The sequence below is a fragment of the Schistocerca gregaria genome, chromosome 3 (assembly GCF_023897955.1).
Source record: "Schistocerca gregaria isolate iqSchGreg1 chromosome 3, iqSchGreg1.2, whole genome shotgun sequence".
Taxonomy (NCBI): Eukaryota; Metazoa; Arthropoda; class Insecta; order Orthoptera; family Acrididae; genus Schistocerca; species Schistocerca gregaria.
In genome coordinates this window covers 25960641-25980138 of record NC_064922.1, presented here as the reverse complement: position 1 = coordinate 25980138, position 19498 = coordinate 25960641, and the positions used below count along the sequence as shown (strand labels likewise).

Genomic DNA, 19498 nt, shown 5'->3' with positions numbered 1-19498 from the left:
GTTATTAAAACAATTTTCCCTACTTTAAAATCGGCTGGCACATCCATCCCCCTGACAATCTCATTTAAAATCTGCGTAAAAGTTCCACCCAAAAGAGGCCAAAAACGGAGATAAAATTCTTTAGGCAGGCCGTCTGGACCCGGCGATTTACCGGACGGAGAGCGAGCAATAAAACCGAAAACATCATCTACCTGGAACTCCCGGAGAAAGTCGCCGTTCGCGTCAGGCGTGATCGTCGCAGGAAGATCCTCAAGGCCATCATCAGAAAGTGACGCACCTGAATCATCGGCAGAATGGAGACTAGCGTAATACTGATGAAGAGCACGCGTCATATCCTCCTGTGCAATAAGCTGTCGTCCATCATCCACCATAAGAGAAGAGATGAAGGTGCGACGACGTCGAGTCTGATGCCGCAGCAGGTGGTACAAAGAAGTCAGTTCACCTTCAACAAGAGAGTGAGGTTTCGACTTTACTCGCAGACCATCCAACTGTCGTCGTTTGAGGGTCAAGAGCTTTGCTTTAATACGACGAACATCATGGATCCGCAGAGGAGAAGGACCCGCCGCGTCATACAGTTCACGCAGGACAGAGTAGTAAAATTCATACGTGTTCTTAAAATCACGCGCCCTTGCGGCACAGTAAAAAATCAAAATCTGACGAATCTTGGGCTTGGCAAACGCAGTCCACCAAACGAGCAAGGAGGGGTAACGCGGGACAGAGTGAAGACATCGCTCCCACACGGCACTTACAACTTCATCAATGGCACTGTCGGCAAGGTGGGAAACATTTAACATCCACTGGGAACGATAAAGTCTTGCAGGTTGGTGACTAAGATTTACAGTTGCAGTAAAAGCACAATGGTCAGAAAAACTAGTAGGAATAACATCGACAGAAAGAATGTTATCACATAAAAAATCAGAGAAGTAGAATCTGTCGAGTCTACTGCATGAGGACGCGGTAAAAAACGTAAATTTCACCAGGGTGGGATATTTGTGTTCCCAAACATCACGCCGGTGCATCGTACGAACCAAGTCATGTAAATCTCGGCAATAATTAAAATTGGGGGACTGGTCTTCGGGGCGTAAAACACAATTAAAATCGCCTCCGAGCAGGAGACTCCGAGGACTCTTGCGCAAAAGATAAATAAGCGCTTCCTTATAAAAGCGCGATCGAGCCACAGTAGGACCCGAACCAGAGGGGGCATACAAAGCAACTAGGCAGAGATCAAAAAGACGACAACCAATTCCACGGCCAGAGTCAAGGAATTCAATGTCAGTAACAGGAATACCTTCTCGAAAGAAAAGAGCAGTTCCTGTCGAATTTTCCGGTGCGACATTAAAAACAGTTTGAAATCCAGGGAGAGAGAGATCAGAAAACAATACTTCCTGCAAAAATACTACGTCCGCACAGGAGCCGTAGAGAAACTGCCGCAAAGACGCAATGCAAACGTCGGACTCAATACGGTTAACATTTAAGGTAAGGAAGGTGTATGCTTGAACCATGGAGAGAAAAGCGAGAGAAGAAATCACCTACACCGACGCATCAACATCACAGTCCATAGCAGGGGAGACGGAGGCATCCGAGGGAAGAGGACTGCTACCCCCTTCCGCGGATCCCTTACGTTTCGGTTTTTTACGAACAGCATTGACGTTCGGCTGAACGCGCAACTTGCGTCGGCTGACGGGCAAGGAAGCGGCAGCCGCCGGTGACGTAGGAGGTTCAAGTTCTGTATCTGACAACACCCGCGCCGGTCCACAGTCAGGGTCCCGGGTCGCGGGGGAAACATCCGACGAAACGGACTGGTCTACACCAATACTAGCTTCTGGCAAACATGGACTACACGGAGGCGAAACGTGAGCAGGAAGGTCTGAAGCTGCAAAGTTGGATGGAAGCGGAGCAGCTCCGCTGGCAGAGGTGTGGGGCAGCGAAGCAGGAAGTTGTTGCGACTCAACTTGTTGTGACAACGAAGTCGGTTCGGAAGGCGGCGCCAACAGGCCCGACCGACGAGCCGACTCGAGAGAAGCCGCGTCGGAAGCCGGAGGGGCGTCAGCAGCCGCTACCGGAACAGCTACTTCAGGGGAACAGGGAGCATCTACACTACTCTGTGGCTCGGAGGATGTCGGTCTCTCGGATTGGGGCATCTCGGGGAGATCCTCATCCGAACTATTTCCATCTTGTGCGCGACGCCGTTTATTATTCAAAAGCGGCACATCCACCTGAGGAACAGACGGAACAACATCAGAATTGGCACGCAAAGGAGGAAATTCTGTGTCAGGGGCGTGCAAAGCCTGCGGCGGGGCGCTACTACCACTGGACTGTTCGACACCAAGAGCAGAACCACCGGCAACGAGGTCAGCGACCGTTAACTTGCGACGCTGTTCGAGAGAATATTTTAACACAAAAACCCTCCGCGGACAGTTGGTACGCACGTGGCCGCTCTCATTGCACAAAAAACAGGTGCCAACCTGACCACTATATGTTACATGGACACGATATCCACCGATCTGCAGGTGCGAGGGAATATTCTGCTTCACGTGCATTTCGATGGAATGAATACCACTGTAACACTGCAGGCGATATTGGCTGGACCAGCGTTCAAGGCGAATACTCTTAACATCACCATACTTGAGTAAACCCTCCTTAAGATACACATTATCCACCTCCGGCGGAAGGTTGTAAACACGGACACTGGTGTACGTAATGGAAGCATTTGAAAGCAGTACGGTACTGACAGAATCATCCCGATGCCGAAAGAGAACCTGATGACCAAATTTGGAAATAATTTTATCAACCTGAAGGGGGTCCATAAATTTAACAAAGAAAACATAGAGTTCTGTATCAAAATAAGCAGTGTGCACCTGATCGGAATGGATGCCAAAGATATCTACTAACCAAACATGAATCTCAAGGGAACTAGGTTGCACGTGGCGGGTGGACTTGTCAAAAGCAAAACTAACTGTAGCCTGACGAGGAATAACCTGAGACTACATTTTCAAAAACTACGCGGTCTAAACCGCTACACAAAAAACACTGAAATACACACAGAAAGTAACACAAGGAACGAAACAACGACGGAGAAAAACTCACTAAAGGTACAACACTACACGTAAACAAACGATATCCCACTAAACGTAACGCTACGGCGGAGCGGAAGACTAGGCACGTCCACACTGCACGGCGTCTGAAGCGGAACTGTGCCACTGAGCTAAAGAAGCGCCGCCTAGCGGCACTTTTGCGTACTTCGTGCGTACGGTCGTCTGAATCATCAGACTTCAGCTGACAACACTTCATATTTTCGACTAATATTTGCAGCTATGGCGACCCATTACTGCTTGGCTACACATCTGACACGTAGCCGATGTTCTCTACAAACAAAACCACCTGCACTTCAGAACATGACTTTCACACATGTCTACAAAATCACCTTCACCTTCAAATACAGTTTTCTTGCGACTGATGGAGACGTAGGCAAATTTTAAAGTTGCTATTTCCATTACATCACGTTAATCAGAAAATCGGTAATTTACATCTGCAGCGGAAAAAAATTCCGTTCCGCCCAGCATAGGGCTCGAACCCACGACCCTGTGATTAAGAGTCTCATGCTCTATCGACTGAGCAAGCCGTGCTGCATCGTTGGATACCTGCTGGGTAGCAGATCACACAGTACTCGTTTGGGTTGGGTGGTCCCATACAGAATCTCTCCATGCTGCCTAATGTTTTCCTAACGTCACACTCGTCACGCACTTCACTTTTATTTCATAATCATTTCTGAGAGGTAAAGGAATTGCATGACAATCTGCAGAGCTAGCGGCGTCAAAATTAACACACATACTTGATGTGAGTCAAAAGCCGAACGAGTTACTTTCCGACGTTGTTTTAGATGTGCCAGTGCCAGTCAAAACTCGCGGTGAGGGCACTCTGCCGACCATTTCGCTAGTTAACACCGGTCTTGTTGTGTGTGTTTCAAGCTCAACACCATCTGCAAGCACAAAATGGTCAACAGCAACATTCAGACGGTTTCGTACTGCTCAATTGCTACATTAAAACGGTATGTTTCTTTTTCAGAACTGGAAAAACACGACTGTGACTGGATTCGAACCTGCAATCTTCAGATCCGAAGCCCGACGCCTTATCCATTAGGCCACACGGTCACTGACGACCAACTATAACTTATATACGATTCATCTCGAACGCTCACACCCCCTGAGGAATTGTGTTTTCGTTCCACACAGCCGCTGCCCCTTACTCCTTCCCACCCATTCGTTACATTCAACATCTTACGAGACCGACCAAACATAGACAGGAAAACAAGACCACACACTTTGAGCATTCGGAATCGATGGCAGGGTGTCCCTCGCCGCATTTGCTACGATGGCAATTTGCTACTACTGCAGAAGCGGCGGCCGCGACGACGATGACGACGACGACGACCGCGAGAGGCTCAGAGATTTGTGAGAAATACATCTATAAAATGTAATTCAGACTGCCTCGTCCCACCTTATGCCGTACCGCTTTGGCAAATGCTTTATCAGCGCCATTCGCCTTAATCACATCTGAGAGTAATTCTTAATAAAACGCCTGTCGCTAATTGTTCGTCATCACAGATACTGTTTGCTATACGGCCATGACGCGCAACTGATTTCCAAAATTCGTCTTCCTCCTGTGAGGATGGAACTCACGACCCCTGGTTTGCTTAGGCAGTGCACTACCACTTTTTAGTGAAAATTAGGGCCTGTCCGGGATTTGAACCCGGGACCTCCTGCACCCAAAGCAGGAATCATACCTTTTTTTTTCGGGCCTCCATCCACCCCTTCTAGCCCGTCCTCATGCTCGCCAAAATTGCCTTCATCGGCTCGGCTTCTCCGCCATAAAAAAAAGTCACCGTTTATATTAAATAATATTCGTGTGACAGTTTAATGCTCTTCAGTATGCATTTGGATAGTTGGTTAAAACACTATATTGCATGTGGGGATTAAACAAATTAACTCTTTTGCGAGAATGTGAGTAACTCATCACAACGTCCAAGGAAGACTGCATATGTGAAAATAAACTGGAGGGTGCTGGAGTCTTCCGCAGCATGAAGGAACAAATCTTCTCCTCCTCTTTTATGGGAGATTCAAACATAAAAGAAACACGTCTTCCGTGCATAATAACGAATCTTCCTAAATAAGTAAGAAAAGAATAATTGTAATGTGAGTATTAGATCTCCGAAATTCCACGGGGTTCCTGTAGAACAGTCGCGTAATGCTGTCGACAGGACAGGCATCGCCCCCCAAAGTGTCACCACTGTCGGGGCGGTCCGTCGCATATTCGTGACCGTTCGATTCCCGCAATCCGGATCCTAATTGCGGCCATTATAATTCTGAAGGGGCCATCCTGTAGTAGTTTCGTACTGCAGACGTCGCCCTGGATGAATATCTCTCTACGTTAATGTTCGGAGTAGGAAAGACGCATACTTTTCTCTATATTTGTCTATTCGTTGAAGTTTCTGGTGTTGAGTTAGTAGGTATAACCAATAGTCTTCTTTATTTTTTTCTGGCGCCGATAATATATAATACACCGTCTGACCTTGAAGCCAATTGACTGCTCGTCGTTTTGAGGGGGGGGGGGGGGTTATGGAACGGCATTGGGAGTGAGGAGTCCAGCTGGAGTAATCATCCTAGGTGCAGTACGCAGCATACTTGAGAGCTTCCGCGCAAAGAGAATCCAGATGTCCTTCACATCGTCGCATAGAAAGCGATGTTCAGTGGTATCTAGTAAAGTACAGTGAACGCAATTCGGAGTGTCGGACAAGTCAATCATGTGTAGCTTTGAATTTGTCGGTATGATCCTATTGACCGCCATGTACCACGTAGACCGCACCTGCGATGGTGAGTGTGCGTCGTGAATGTTTTCCCAGATCTTTGCCCAACTGCAGTCTTTATGCTTTACTTCTATTCTGTTCCGCGATTTACTGTCCGTCAGGCAGCTGTAAAGAGATCTGACCCTGTCAAGATCATTCTCAGGTATGGTGCATTGAACATAGCTGTAGTCTAGGAAAAAATTACTAAAGTGGCATAATGCAGTCGGGATGTGACTTACGTTGACAGGAGGCGTCATGCTGGCTAGTGCGATTTCATGGAGAAGAAGGGCCGTTAAGAAATGTGTTGTTCGTTGTCATTGTTTATACACGTTGCTGATATATAATGCTTTTGCTTTGTGGTAAACATCAGTCAGATTGAGGCCGCCCTTTCCCATGGGGAGCGTCAAGGTTTCAAATGCGGCTTTGAAAATTTGTCCCCTACTGACAAAGTGGCCGAGCGCCGCAAGCATGCGTTGTGCTATGACTTTTGGTATTGGGAGGATTTGCGCAACATAATTGACTTTTGAAACGATGTAAGTATTGACTAAAAGCACTCTTTGTATGGCGTTGAGATTTCGCAAATGATGATGCCGTATGCCGGCCCGAATTTGTGCCAACAATCTCCTATAGTTAAGAGCAGCCGTGCAGCGGATGCTGCGCGTGTATTCAATGCCGAGACATTTAAAAGTTGCCATCCTTTTTAGTGAACGGCTATTGACAAGTTCTAGTCCCCTACCAAGTGCCATAACGCCAGACTTTTTACAGTTGACTTTCGCTCCTGAGGCGGCTTCATAAGTGTTTATCAGCTGAAACGCGCGTTCTAAGTCTTCAACTTTCGTCACCACGAAACTGACGTCATCCGCAAATGCCTGGAAGACAATCTTCTGGCCATGTATACGTAATCCCGGAAGGTCTTGCGTCAGGGAGAATAGCAAGGGTTCAAGAGCAACTGCAAACAAAGCCATTGACATCGGGCAACCTTGTCCGACCGACCTAGTGATGGAAATAGGTTTACTTAGTTGTCCGTTGAGACAGATCTTGGATGTTCCGTTTCTCAGCAGGAGTGTAACAGTGTCAATAACTTTCCGTGGAAAATTCATTGCTGCCATCGCGCACAGAAGATATGAGTGACTGACTTTATCGAATGCTTTTTCAAAATCTAGCGAGACTAGAGCGCATCGGATGTCACAAGCGGCGGCTGTAGCTATGATATCTCTATATTCGCTTAACGTCTGCTGGATGTTTCTAGTTTTCCCAACGCTCGTTTGATAGGCCCCCGTGACAGTACTGAGTACCGTACTGAATCGCTGCATCATGACCCGCGCGAATATCTTATAATCCATATTAAGTAATGTAATCGGTCGGAGATTGTCGACTGTCTTGCCCGCTGGGGTTTTAGGGACCAATACCACTATGCCCTCACAGTATTCCCTTAAGATATCATCTCCAGCGTTTAGGATATCATTACAGACCATGGTCATGTTTGGAACTAAACGGTGTCGAAAAGTTCTATAAAACTCGGCCGGTAATCCGTCGGGGCCAGGCGATTTATTCTGTGGGCTCCCTCGAATGGCGTCCGCTACTTCATCGTCAGTTATTACTGCAGCGAGGCCGTCTGCTTCTTCCGTGCTCAATGTCGCAAAACGGCGTGCCATGAGGGCTTGCTGCGCCGCTATATCCACCGGGTGTTCCGTTAACTGTGCTGTGAAATGTTTATAAATCTCGTCTCGTATGTTGCGCTGGTGGTGTAAGTGTCGACCATCTGCAGTGTGCAGTTCTGTCAATATCTTTCTGTGCCCCCTTTTCTGTTCGCGAATAACATGATACATTGATGTCGTTTCGTCCTGTATGGCGTTTTGCAGACGTGTCCTGACTTTACAGCCTTCCAATTGCTTCCGTTTGAGGGTTAAAATCGTAGCCCTTATTCGTTTAATATTCATACGATTTGCTATTACCGTTGCATCTTCTCGATATAAATCCCTTAAACACTGAAAGTGGAATTCCAGGGTTTGCTTCTGCCAGGCACATCGATCTCTGTAATAATTCTTCATCGCTTTTGTTAAGGCGGGTTTTGCACATTTTACCCACCACGTAATGGCAGAGTCGTATGCGGGAAACTTTCGTTCGCATTCTGCCCACGTGTTGCGGAAGACTGTGTGACACTCGGGTTCTGTTAAATGCGCTACATTTAGTTTCCAGGTCTCCTTGCCCTGTACGTCCCTTGTTTGGCTAAATTGACGGTACATAAATATGCCACATGATCTGTAAAGACAGTCGGCCATAGCTCTGCCTGCAAAACATGTTCACTCATATTTGCTGATGCGTAGATTCTATCGACGCGGCTAGCTGAGTGACCAGCAACGAATGTGAATCCGGGCCTGTCACCGTGTCTATGCTCCCATGTGTCTATTAAATTTAACTCTTCAATGATGGCGCGAAGCTCGGCGGACGGATTGAAATTTAGTGTCTGGGACTGAGTACACAGTTAAAATCACAAGCGAATATAAGTTGGTCTGAAGGTGGTGTGAAAAGTGGGACAATGCCATCTTTAAAAAACTCTGCTCTTTGTCGTCGTCTCCCAGAACCGGAAGGGGCGTAGAGATTAATAAATCTGGTAGTATCGATAGTAGTCGCTATACCTCTGCTATTCGCCAGGCGTTCGATATGTGACATCACTATCCCTTCCTTAGCCATGATCGCGGTCCCTAGTTCAGTACCATTTCCAGGATTAACGACGGCATTGTAACCTGTGATACGGTCAAGGTTAATATTGGTCACTTCCTGCAGCATAATGAGATCAATATCAGCGGCATAGAGAAAATCTTGAAGGTTTTTTAAGTTGAGAGGGCTACTGATCTTATTGATGTTCAATGTCGCAATGCGGTAAGCTTGCAAGGACGTCATGAGAACAGAGGTCTAGGTGACAATATGCCTACTATTGATGTTCATGGCGAACATCATCTAAAAGAAGTCCGCGTCATCAGCCACTGCACCGACGCCGGCGGTAGCCGTGTGTTGCTGGTGGGACACACCTGCTTGAGCTTCTGATGACGGATTCTCTATACCGCGCCGATCCCGTACTAATTCTTCTTCCCGACCACCCTCTTCAACGTCATCTGACCAATCGCACACGAACTTGTCTGCGTTCATATCGCAATCCGAGAGCTTGGAACATTCAGGCATAGGGTTCGGATCCAATGAATCGGCCACCGCAGGGTCCCCTGAGGGCGATCGTCCGAGATCAGTGACCGATTCGTCCGTCCGAGATTTTTTTGCCGTTTTGCTGGTTGCCGACGACGATGGGTCAGTTACTTCAGTCAGTTTCTGTCTGACGTGGTTCGCCTTTTCACGCAATATTGGCGCCTTTGCTTCTGCCCCTTGATGTGCTAGCCGGCGTTTCTTCTGAGATTTGGGAGACCGCGGGGGCTGGTGGCCAGCCATCTCGTTCGAGTTCGACTCCATCCGGTCCACGTCGGACTTGTCGTCTCGAAACGGTACGCCCGCCGGAATACTTTCGGTGTCCGGTGGGTGCCCCATCTGCGAGTGAGTATTGCCCTCCTTCTGGGTGTGTGAAGAAGGAACATTCGGTACATCGTTCGCTTCCATCGGTGTAGCGCCTTCGTGCACTGCGCGCAAACCCTCTAGCGAAACATCTAAACTAGGTTCCGAGGTGACATTAGCCCGAGCGGCGGCGACGTATTATAATGGCAACGTCGACGTCGGGCCGCGCAACTCACGCTCACCGGCCGGTATTTGCGCCACGCGTCATTGGACACACTGAGCACGGATATGTTCTGTGGACCCACATCCCGCACAAGTTCTAGGCTGCCCGTCATAAATCACTATGGCCCTGTAGCCACACACAGTGATGTAGGACGGAATGTGCTTTAACATATCTATCTTCACCTGACGGACACCGTTTAGCACTGGGAAAATATGCATGGTCTACCACTTTTCTGCGGTATTGCTGATGACTGTTCCATATTCCCTCAATTTGGCATTAATCTGGTCAGCGGAAATTTCAAAGGGTAATTCAAATATGCGAACAGTTTTCACTCCGAGACCAGCAAGCGAAATTCTGACATCACCAACATTGCCGACAGAATGGTTGAACTTCAACATTCCTCCACAAGATTGAACGACCTGCTCGCATTTCTCGGGATTCAACAATTTGAGGTACACCGCACTGCTGACGATAGACAGGTGAATGCCAATCATATCATCAATAGTTATTTTCATGACGTCTCTAATAAATAACTCAACCTCAAAGGATTTGGGTCGTGCATAATGAGGGTCAAAACTCAAATTCAACGTGTCTTTCCGTATAAGTTGATCCATTATAGTCGAATGCAATTCATCACGCCACAATAAAACTACGTAGGAATGCGCATACTCACCAAACAGCACGCGACCGCCACAGGCGAGAGCGAAAACAACCCTCGTCCGACCGCCAAGGCCGCTGCCGGCTGACTGCGCCCACTGAGCTAAAGAGGCGCGGCGTAGCGGAACTTCTGAGTACTTCGTCCGTACGGTCGTCTGAATCATCAGACTTCAGCTGACAACACTTAATACTTTCGACTAATATTTGCCGCTATAGCGACCCATTACTGCTTGGCTACACATCTGACACGTAGCCGATGTTCTCTCCAAACAAAACCACCTGCACTTCAGAACATGACTTTCACACATGTCTACAAAATCACCTTCACCTTCAAATACAGTTTTCTTGCGACTGATGGAGACGTAGGCAAATTTTAAACTTGCTATTTCCATTACATCACGTTAATCAGAAAATCGGTAATTTACATCTGCAGCGGAAAAAAATTCTGTTCCGCCAAGCGCAGGGCTTGAACCCACGACACTGTGATTAAGAGTCTCATTCTCTTCAGACTGAGCTAGCCGTGCTGCCTCGTTGGATACCTGCTGGGTAGCAGATCACATAGTACTCGTTTAGGTTGGTTGGTCCCATACAGAATCTCTCCATGCTTCCTAATGTTTTCCTAACGTCACACTCGTCACGTACTTCACTTTTATTTCATAATCATTTCTGAGAGGTAAAGGAATTGCATGACAATCTGCAGAGCTAGTGGCGTCAAAATTAACACACATACTTGACGTGACTCAAAAGCCGAACGAGTTACTTTCCGACGTTGTTTTAAATGTGCAAGTGCCAGTCAAACCTCGCGGTGAGGGCACTCTGCCGACCATTTCGCTAGTTAACACCGGTCTTGTTGTGTGTGTTTCAAGCTCAAGACCATCTACAAGCACAAAATGGTCAACAGCAACATTCAGACGGTTTCGTACTGCAGAATTGCTACATTAAAACGGTATGTTTCTTTTTCAGAACTGGAGAAACACGACCGTGACAGGATTCGAACCTGCAATCTTCGGATCCGAAGTCCGACGCCTTATCCCTTAGGCCACACGGTAACTGACGACCAAGTATAACTTATATACGACTCATCTCGTAACGCTCGCACCCCTGAGGAATTGTGTTTTTGTTCCACACAGCCACTGCCGCTTACCCTTTCCCACCCATTCGTTACATTCAACCTCTTACGAGACCGACCAAACATAGACAGGAAAACAAGACCACACACTTTGCGCATTCGGAATCGATGGCAGGGTGTCCCTCGCCGCATTTGCTACGAGGGCCATTTGCTAATTCCGCAGAAGCGGCGGCAACGACGACGACGACGACGACGACGACGACCGCGAGAGGCTCAGAGATTTGTGAGAAATACATCTATAAAATGTAATTCAGACTGCCTAGTCCCACCTTATGCCGTACCGCTTTGGCAAATGCTTTATCTGCGCCATTCGCCTTTATCACATCTGAGAGTAATTCATAATAAAACGCCTGTCGCTAATTGTTCGTCATCTCAGATACTGCTTGCCATACGGCCATGACGCGCAACTTATTTCCAAAATTCGTCTTCCTCCTGTGAGGATGGAACTCACGACCCCTGGTTTACTACACCAGTGCTCTACCACTGAGCTAAAGAGGCGCGGCCTAGCGAAACTTTTGCGTACTTCGTCCGTACGGTCGTCTGAATCATCAGACTTCAGCTGACAACACTTCATATTTTCGACTAATATTGGCAGCTATGGCGACCCATTACTGCTTGACTACACATCTGACACGTAGCCGATGTTCTCTCCAAACAAAACCACTTGCACTTTAGAACAGGACTTTCACACATGTCTACAAAATCACCTTCACCTTCAAATACAGTTTTCTTGCGACTGATGGAGACGTAGGCAAATTTTAAAGTTGCTATTTCCATTACATCACGTTAATCAGAAAATCGGTAATTTACATCTGCAGCGGAAAAAAATTCCGATCCGCCCAGCGTAGGGCTCGAACCCACGACCCTGTGATTAAGTCTCGTGCTCTACTGACTGAGCTAGCCGTGCTGCCTCGTTGGATACCTGCTGGGTAGCAGATCACACAGTACTCGTTTGGGTTGGTTGGTCAAATACAGAAACTCTCCATGCTGCCTAATGTTTTCCTAACGTCACACTCGTCACGTACTTCACTTTTATTTCATAATCATTTCTGAGAGGTAAAGGAATTGCATGACAATCTGCAGAGCTAGCGGCGTCAAAATTAACACACATACTTGACGTGACTCAAAAGCCGAGCGAGTTACTTTCCGACGTTGATTTAGATGTGCAAGTGCCAGTCAGATCTCGCGGTGAGGGCACTCTCAAGACCATTTCGCTAGTTAACACCGGTCTTGTTGTGTGTGTTTCAAGCTCAAGACCATCTACAAGCACAAAATGGTCAGCAGCAACATTCAGACGGTTTCGTACTGCAGAACTGCTACATTAAAACGGTATGTTTCTTTTTCAGAACTGGAGAAACACGACCGTGACAGGATTCGAACCTGCAATCTTCGGATCCGAAGTCCGACGCATTATCCCTTAGGCCACACAGTAACTGCCAACTAAGTATAACTTATATACGACTCATCTCGAAACGCTCACTCCCCCTGAGGAATTGTGTTTTCGTTCCACACAGCCGCTGCCGCTTACTCTTTCCCACCCATTAGTTACATTCAACCTCCTACGAGACCGATCAAACATAGACAGGAAAACAAGACCACACACTTTGCGCATTCGGAATCGATGGCAGGGTGTCCCTCGCCGCATTTGCTGCGAGGGCAATTTGCTACTTCGGCAGAAGCGGCTGCAGCGACGACGACGACGACCGCGAGAGGCTCAGAGATTTGTGAGAAATACATCTATAAAATGTAATTCAGACTGCCTCGTCCCACCTTATGCCGTGCAGCTTTGGCAAATGCTTTATCAGCGCCATTCGCCTTAATCACATCTGAGAGTAATTCATAATAAAACGACTGTCACTTATTTTGCGTCATCACAGATACTGTTTGCTTTACGGCCATGACGCGCAACTTATTTCCAAAATTCGTCTTCCTCCTGTGAGGATGGAACTCACGACCCCTGGTTTACTAGACCAGTGCTCTACCACTGAGCTAAAGAGGCGCGGCCTAGCGGAACTTTTGCGTACTTCGTCCGTACGGTCGTCTGAATCATCAGACTTCAGCTGACAACACTTCATATTTTCGACTAATATTGGCAGCTATGGCGACCCATTACTGCTTGGCTACACATCTGACACGTAGCCGATGTTTTCTCCACTCAAAACCACTTGCACTTTAGAACAGGACTTTCACACATGTCTACAAAATCACCTTCACCTTCAAATACAGTTTTCTTGCGACTGATGGAGACGTAGGCAAATTTTAAAGTTGCTATTTCCATTACATCACGTTAATCAGAAAATCGGTAATTTACATCTGCAGCGGAAAAAAATTCCGATCCGCCCAGCGTAGGGCTCGAACCCACGACCCTGTGATTAAGTCTCGTGCTCTACTGACTGAGCTAGCCGTGCTGCCTCGTTGGATACCTGCTGGGTAGCAGATCACACAGTACTCGTTTGGGTTGGTTGGTCAAATACAGAAACTCTCCATGCTGCCTAATGTTTTCCTAACGTCACACTCGTCACGTACTTCACTTTTATTTCATAATCATTTCTGAAAGGTAAAGGAATTGCATGACAATCTGCAGAGCTAGCGGCGTCAAAATTAACACACATACTTGACGTGACTCAAAAGCCGAGCGAGTTACTTTCCGACGTTGATTTAGATGTGCAAGTGCCAGTCAGATCTCGCGGTGAGGGCACTCTCAAGACCATTTCGCTAGTTAACACCGGTCTTGTTGTGTGTGTTTCAAGCTCAAGACCATCTACAAGCACAAAATGGTCAGCAGCAACATTCAGACGGTTTCGTACTGCAGAACTGCTACATTAAAACGGTATGTTTCTTTTTCAGAACTGGAGAAACACGACCGTGACAGGATTCGAACCTGCAATCTTCGGATCCGAAGTCCGACGCATTATCCCTTAGGCCACACAGTAACTGCCAACTAAGTATAACTTATATACGACTCATCTCGAAACGCTCACTCCCCCTGAGGAATTGTGTTTTCGTTCCACACAGCCGCTGCCGCTTACTCTTTCCCACCCATTAGTTACATTCAACCTCCTACGAGACCGATCAAACATAGACAGGAAAACAAGACCACACACTTTGCGCATTCGGAATCGATGGCAGGGTGTCCCTCGCCGCATTTGCTGCGAGGGCAATTTGCTACTTCGGCAGAAGCGGCTGCAGCGACGACGACGACGACCGCGAGAGGCTCAGAGATTTGTGAGAAATACATCTATAAAATGTAATTCAGACTGCCTCGTCCCACCTTATGCCGTGCAGCTTTGGCAAATGCTTTATCAGCGCCATTCGCCTTAATCACATCTGAGAGTAATTCATAATAAAACGACTGTCACTTATTTTGCGTCATCACAGATACTGTTTGCTTTACGGCCATGACGCGCAACTTATTTCCAAAATTCGTCTTCCTCCTGTGAGGATGGAACTCACGACCCCTGGTTTACTAGACCAGTGCTCTACCACTGAGCTAAAGAGGCGCGGCCTAGCGGAACTTTTGCGTACTTCGTCCGTACGGTCGTCTGAATCATCAGACTTCAGCTGACAACACTTCATATTTTCGACTAATATTGGCAGCTATGGCGACCCATTACTGCTTGGCTACACATCTGACACGTAGCCGATGTTTTCTCCACTCAAAACCACTTGCACTTTAGAACAGGACTTTCACACATGTCTACAAAATCACCTTCACCTTCAAATACAGTTTTCTTGCGACTGATGGAGACGTAGGCAAATTTTAAAGTTGCTATTTCCATTACATCACGTTAATCAGAAAATCGGTAATTTACATCTGCAGCGGAAAAAAATTCCGATCCGCGCAGCGTAGGGCTCGAACCCACGACCCTGTGATTAAGTCTCGTGCTTTACTGACTGAGCTAGCCGTGCTGCCTCGTTGGATACCTGCTGGGTAGCAGATCACACAGTACTCGTTTGGGTTGGTTGGTCAAATACAGAGTCTCTCCATGCTGCCTAATGTTTTCCTAACGTCACACTCGTCACGTACTTCACTTTTATTTCATAATCATTTCTGAGAGGTAAAGGAATTGCATGACAATCTGCAGAGCTAGCGGCGTCAAAATTAACACACATACTTTGACGTGACTCAAAAGCCGAGCGAGTTACTTTCCGACGTTGTTTTAGATGTGCAAGTGCCAGTCAAACCTCGCGGTGAGGGCACTCTGCCGACCATTTCGCTAGTTAACACCGGTCTTGTTGTGTGTGTTTCAAGCTCAAGACCATCTCCAAGCACAAAATGGTCAACAGCAACATTCAGACGGTTTCGTACTGCAGAAATGCTACATTAAAACGGTATGTTTCTTTTTCAGAACTGGAGAAACACGACCGTGACAGGATTCGAACCTGCAATCTTCGGATCCGAAGTCCGACGCATTATCCCTTAGGCCACACGGTAACTGACGACCAAGTATAACTTATATACGACTCATCTCGAAACGCTCACACCCCCTGAGGCATTGTGTTTTCGTTCCACACAGCCGCTGCCGCTTACTCTTTCCCACCCATTCGTTACATTCTATCTCCTACGAGACCGATCAAACATAGACAGGAAAACAAGACCACACACTTTGCGCATTCGGAATCGATGGCAGGGTGTCCCTCGCCGCATTTGCTACGAGGGCAATTTGCTACTTCGGCAGAAGCGGCTGCGGCGACGACCGCGAGAGGCTCAGAGATTTGTGAGAAATACATCTATAAAATGTAATTCAGACTGCCTCGTCCCACCTCATGCCGTGCCGCTTTGGCAAATGCTTTATCAGCGCCATTCGCCTTAATCACATCTGAGAGTAATTCGTAATAAAATGCCTGTCGCTAATTTGGCGTCATCACAGATACTGTTTGCTATACGGCCATGACGCGCAACTGATTTCCAAAATTCGTCTTCCTCCTGTGAGGATGGAACTCACGACCCCTGGTTTACTACACCAGTGCTCTACCACTGAGCTAAAGAGGCGCGGCCTAGCGGAACTTTTGCGTACTTCGTCCGTACGGTCGTCTGAATCATCAGACTTCAGCTGACAACACTTCATATTTTCGACTAATATTGGCAGCTATGGCGACCCATTACTGCTTGGCTACACATCTGACACGTAGCCGATGTTCTCTCCAAACAAAACCACTTGCACTTTAGAACAGGACTTTCACACATGTCTACAAAATCACCTTCACCTTCAAGTACAGTTTTCTAGCGACTGATGGAGACGTAGGCAAATTTTAAAGTTGCTATTTCCATTACATCACGTCAATCAGAAAGTCGGTAATATACATCTGCAGCGGAAAAAAATTCCGATCCGCCCAGCGTAGGGCTCGAACCCACGACCCTGTGATTAAGTCTCGTGCTTTACTGACTGAGCTAGCCGTGCTGCCTCGTTGGATACCTGCTGGGTAGCAGATCACACAGTACTCGTTTGGGTTGGTTGGTCAAATACAGAATCTCTCCATGCTGCCTAATGTTTTCCTAACGTCACACTCGTCACGTACTTCACTTTTATTTCATAATCATTTCTGAGAGGTAAAGGAATTGCATGACAATCTGCAGAGCTAGCGGCTTCAAAATTAACACACATACTTGACGTGACTCAAAAGCCGAGCGAGTTACTTTCCGACGTTGTTTTAGATGTGCAAGTGCCAGTCAAATCTCGCGGTGAGGGCACTCTCAAGACCATTTCGCTAGTTAACACCGGTCTTGTTGTGTGTGTTTCAAGCTCAAGACCATCTCCAAGCACAAAATGGTCAACAGCAACTTTCAGACGGTTTCGTACTGCAGAATTGCTACATTAAAAAGGGTATGTTTCTTATTCAGAACTGGAGAAACACGACCGTGACAGGATTTTTTTTTTTTTAAGGGGCTCCCATCTCCCCTTATAGCCTTCCTTGCCCTCACCAAAATATGCTTTCATCGGCGAGCTTCAACGCCTCATATCTGTCGTGGTGGTATACGTCCGTCGCGGACGGCTTCTCTCGTGAATCATGTCGTGAAAATCTAATAAGAAATGTTAAGTCTTCCACAAAATCAAATTTTCTGTTGTCCTTGAAATGCACAATAAAAGACACTGCACCCCTGCAGACGATGAAAATGTCAAAATAAAATATCCATCCTAAAAGAAGCCACGGGCGACTACGAGCAATATGTCTGAATAGAGTTCTTCGTTAAAAGATACACAAGAAATTCAATGACCATTCTTGGTGAACAAGATGCGCGTGGAGAGGACAAACTAAAAACTCACTACGAAGTCCATAAGAAGTATGTAATAAAATAAGAGTAAAATAATATTGCCCCTTCCATATGAGAAACGAAACGCACAACTGCTGTGATCCAAATGAAAGTAGTATAAAAAGCATTTTTCTTCTGTAACGCATAATAGCCTCACACACGCATGAAAACCATCGGGTCAAAGGCAAACAAAAATGATTGAAAAATGAACAAGTATAGATAGCCTCTTCAGTCTTCAACACAGTTTTCCATATATCAATGATTGAACGTTTTTGTAACCATGTTGTAACGCAGCACGCAGAAAATTAGCAAAAAGTTCGTTGTAATGCTTCAGCCGCTGTACATGGGAATGTGCATCCCACAAGTACGCTAAATACCTAGACGCATCCTGAACGTGGCACTCCAGAATTGCGTAGACCGTGTGGCCTAGGAGCCACACCGTTGCATTGTGCTTGGTGCGAGGGAAGGGTTGGAACCCTGGCGCAAGAACATCACTGACAGTCACGTGTGAGGGTGTCGTCCGGTTGATCAGAGCCACCATGACCCTCCACAGGGCCCAGACTGGTGCCACAAAACGACACTGAAAGCGATGCTCCCTTGTGTCCGGAACGCCACAAGCACCACAGTTGGCAGATGGCAGCAGACGGATTTCCGAAAGACGTTGGTTTGTGGCCACCGTATTGTTGACCAGTTTATACCACTGGGACCGAACGCCGGAGGGCAACACAGGATGATGAACATTAAGCCAGACCTGCCGCCAGTTGGTCGCGGGGAAGCGAAGAGCGAGCTTGTGAGGGGGTGGCCTCCCCACCATTGCCGCATACAGTCGGCGAACATTCCGGTTCCTGTCCAGCGCCGCTTCCAGGACATAGCTCCGCTGCAGGTAGTAGGCTCGGACGTAGCCGAGTTGATACGGGATGCCCACAACGGACACTGGTGCGCTCTCGGAGGGCGGCCGGTAAGCGACTAGCATGGCCGCCGCCCTTCCATCCGGGCTGTCAACCTGCAGGGTGCACCAGCAGCGCCGAACACTTCCGGGAGAAATCTACGAGGCCGAGTCCCCCGAAGGTGGTGTCGAGGACACACGTTGCCGCCCGAACCTTGAAAATTTCGTGGCGCCACAGGAGCCAGTACGCGGCCTGCGAAAACGATCGGGCGAGGGGTCGCGGAACGTCCAGGAGTTGTGCCACGTACCAGGCCTTAGAATACACGGCGCTGTTAATGAGGTCGACTTTCTGGAGGAGTGTGAGACGTCGGCTGGCGTAAGTCTTACATAGGCCTTTGACATGATTCAGCAGCCGGCGCCAGGTGCGCGCCCGCATCTGCTGAGGATTAGCGGTTACATCAAGTCCCAAGATCGTATGAGTACGGGCTACTCGAAACCATGTCTGACCGGGATCCACTTTGCAATTTCCTAAGGGAATCAGCACAGTCTTCCTTGGATTAATCAGGGCACCCGACGCACATTCATACCACCGCAGTAAGGGCCGTATTTGATGAAAATCATTGTCGTCGCCGATAAAAACACCTACGTCATCAGCATAAGCGAGACACGTCACTGAGGCACGATGAATGCCCACGCCGCCTATCGTGCGGTCCAGCGCACGCAGCAGTGGGTCCAAAGCAATTACAAAAAGGTACATAGATAAGGGACAGCCCTGTCGCACCGATCTACTAAGAACTATAGGTGGCGTTCGCCATCCATTGATTGTCACCACCGAACTGGCCCCTGTCAGGAAATGGCGTATCACGCGAATGAAGCGGAAGCCAAAGCCCATCCTTTCCATAACGTGCATCAAATAATCGTGGCTCATCCTGTCAAACGCATTGGCAAAGTCCACAGAAAGGACTGCTGCTGAAAGTCGGTGGACGGTGGAGTATGCGATGACGTCA

General features: G+C 47.6%; 5 non-coding genes across 5 annotated transcripts; all 5 read right to left on the bottom strand.

Moving 5' to 3' along the window:
- Positions 1-11199: 11199 nt before the first annotated feature.
- Trnar-ucg (transfer RNA arginine (anticodon UCG)) lies at positions 11200-11272 on the bottom strand. Its single transcript has one exon. It is a non-coding gene; the product is annotated as a tRNA-Arg (tRNA).
- Positions 11273-11778: 506 nt separating this feature from the next.
- Trnat-agu (transfer RNA threonine (anticodon AGU)) lies at positions 11779-11850 on the bottom strand. Its single transcript has one exon. It is a non-coding gene; the product is annotated as a tRNA-Thr (tRNA).
- A 1429-nt stretch (positions 11851-13279) lies between these two features.
- Trnat-agu (transfer RNA threonine (anticodon AGU)) lies at positions 13280-13351 on the bottom strand. The gene has a single exon. It is a non-coding gene; the product is annotated as a tRNA-Thr (tRNA).
- A 1429-nt stretch (positions 13352-14780) lies between these two features.
- Positions 14781-14852, bottom strand: Trnat-agu (transfer RNA threonine (anticodon AGU)). Its single transcript has one exon. It is a non-coding gene; the product is annotated as a tRNA-Thr (tRNA).
- Positions 14853-16273: 1421 nt separating this feature from the next.
- On the bottom strand, positions 16274-16345 carry Trnat-agu (transfer RNA threonine (anticodon AGU)). Its single transcript has one exon. It is a non-coding gene; the product is annotated as a tRNA-Thr (tRNA).
- Positions 16346-19498: the final 3153 nt, after the last annotated feature.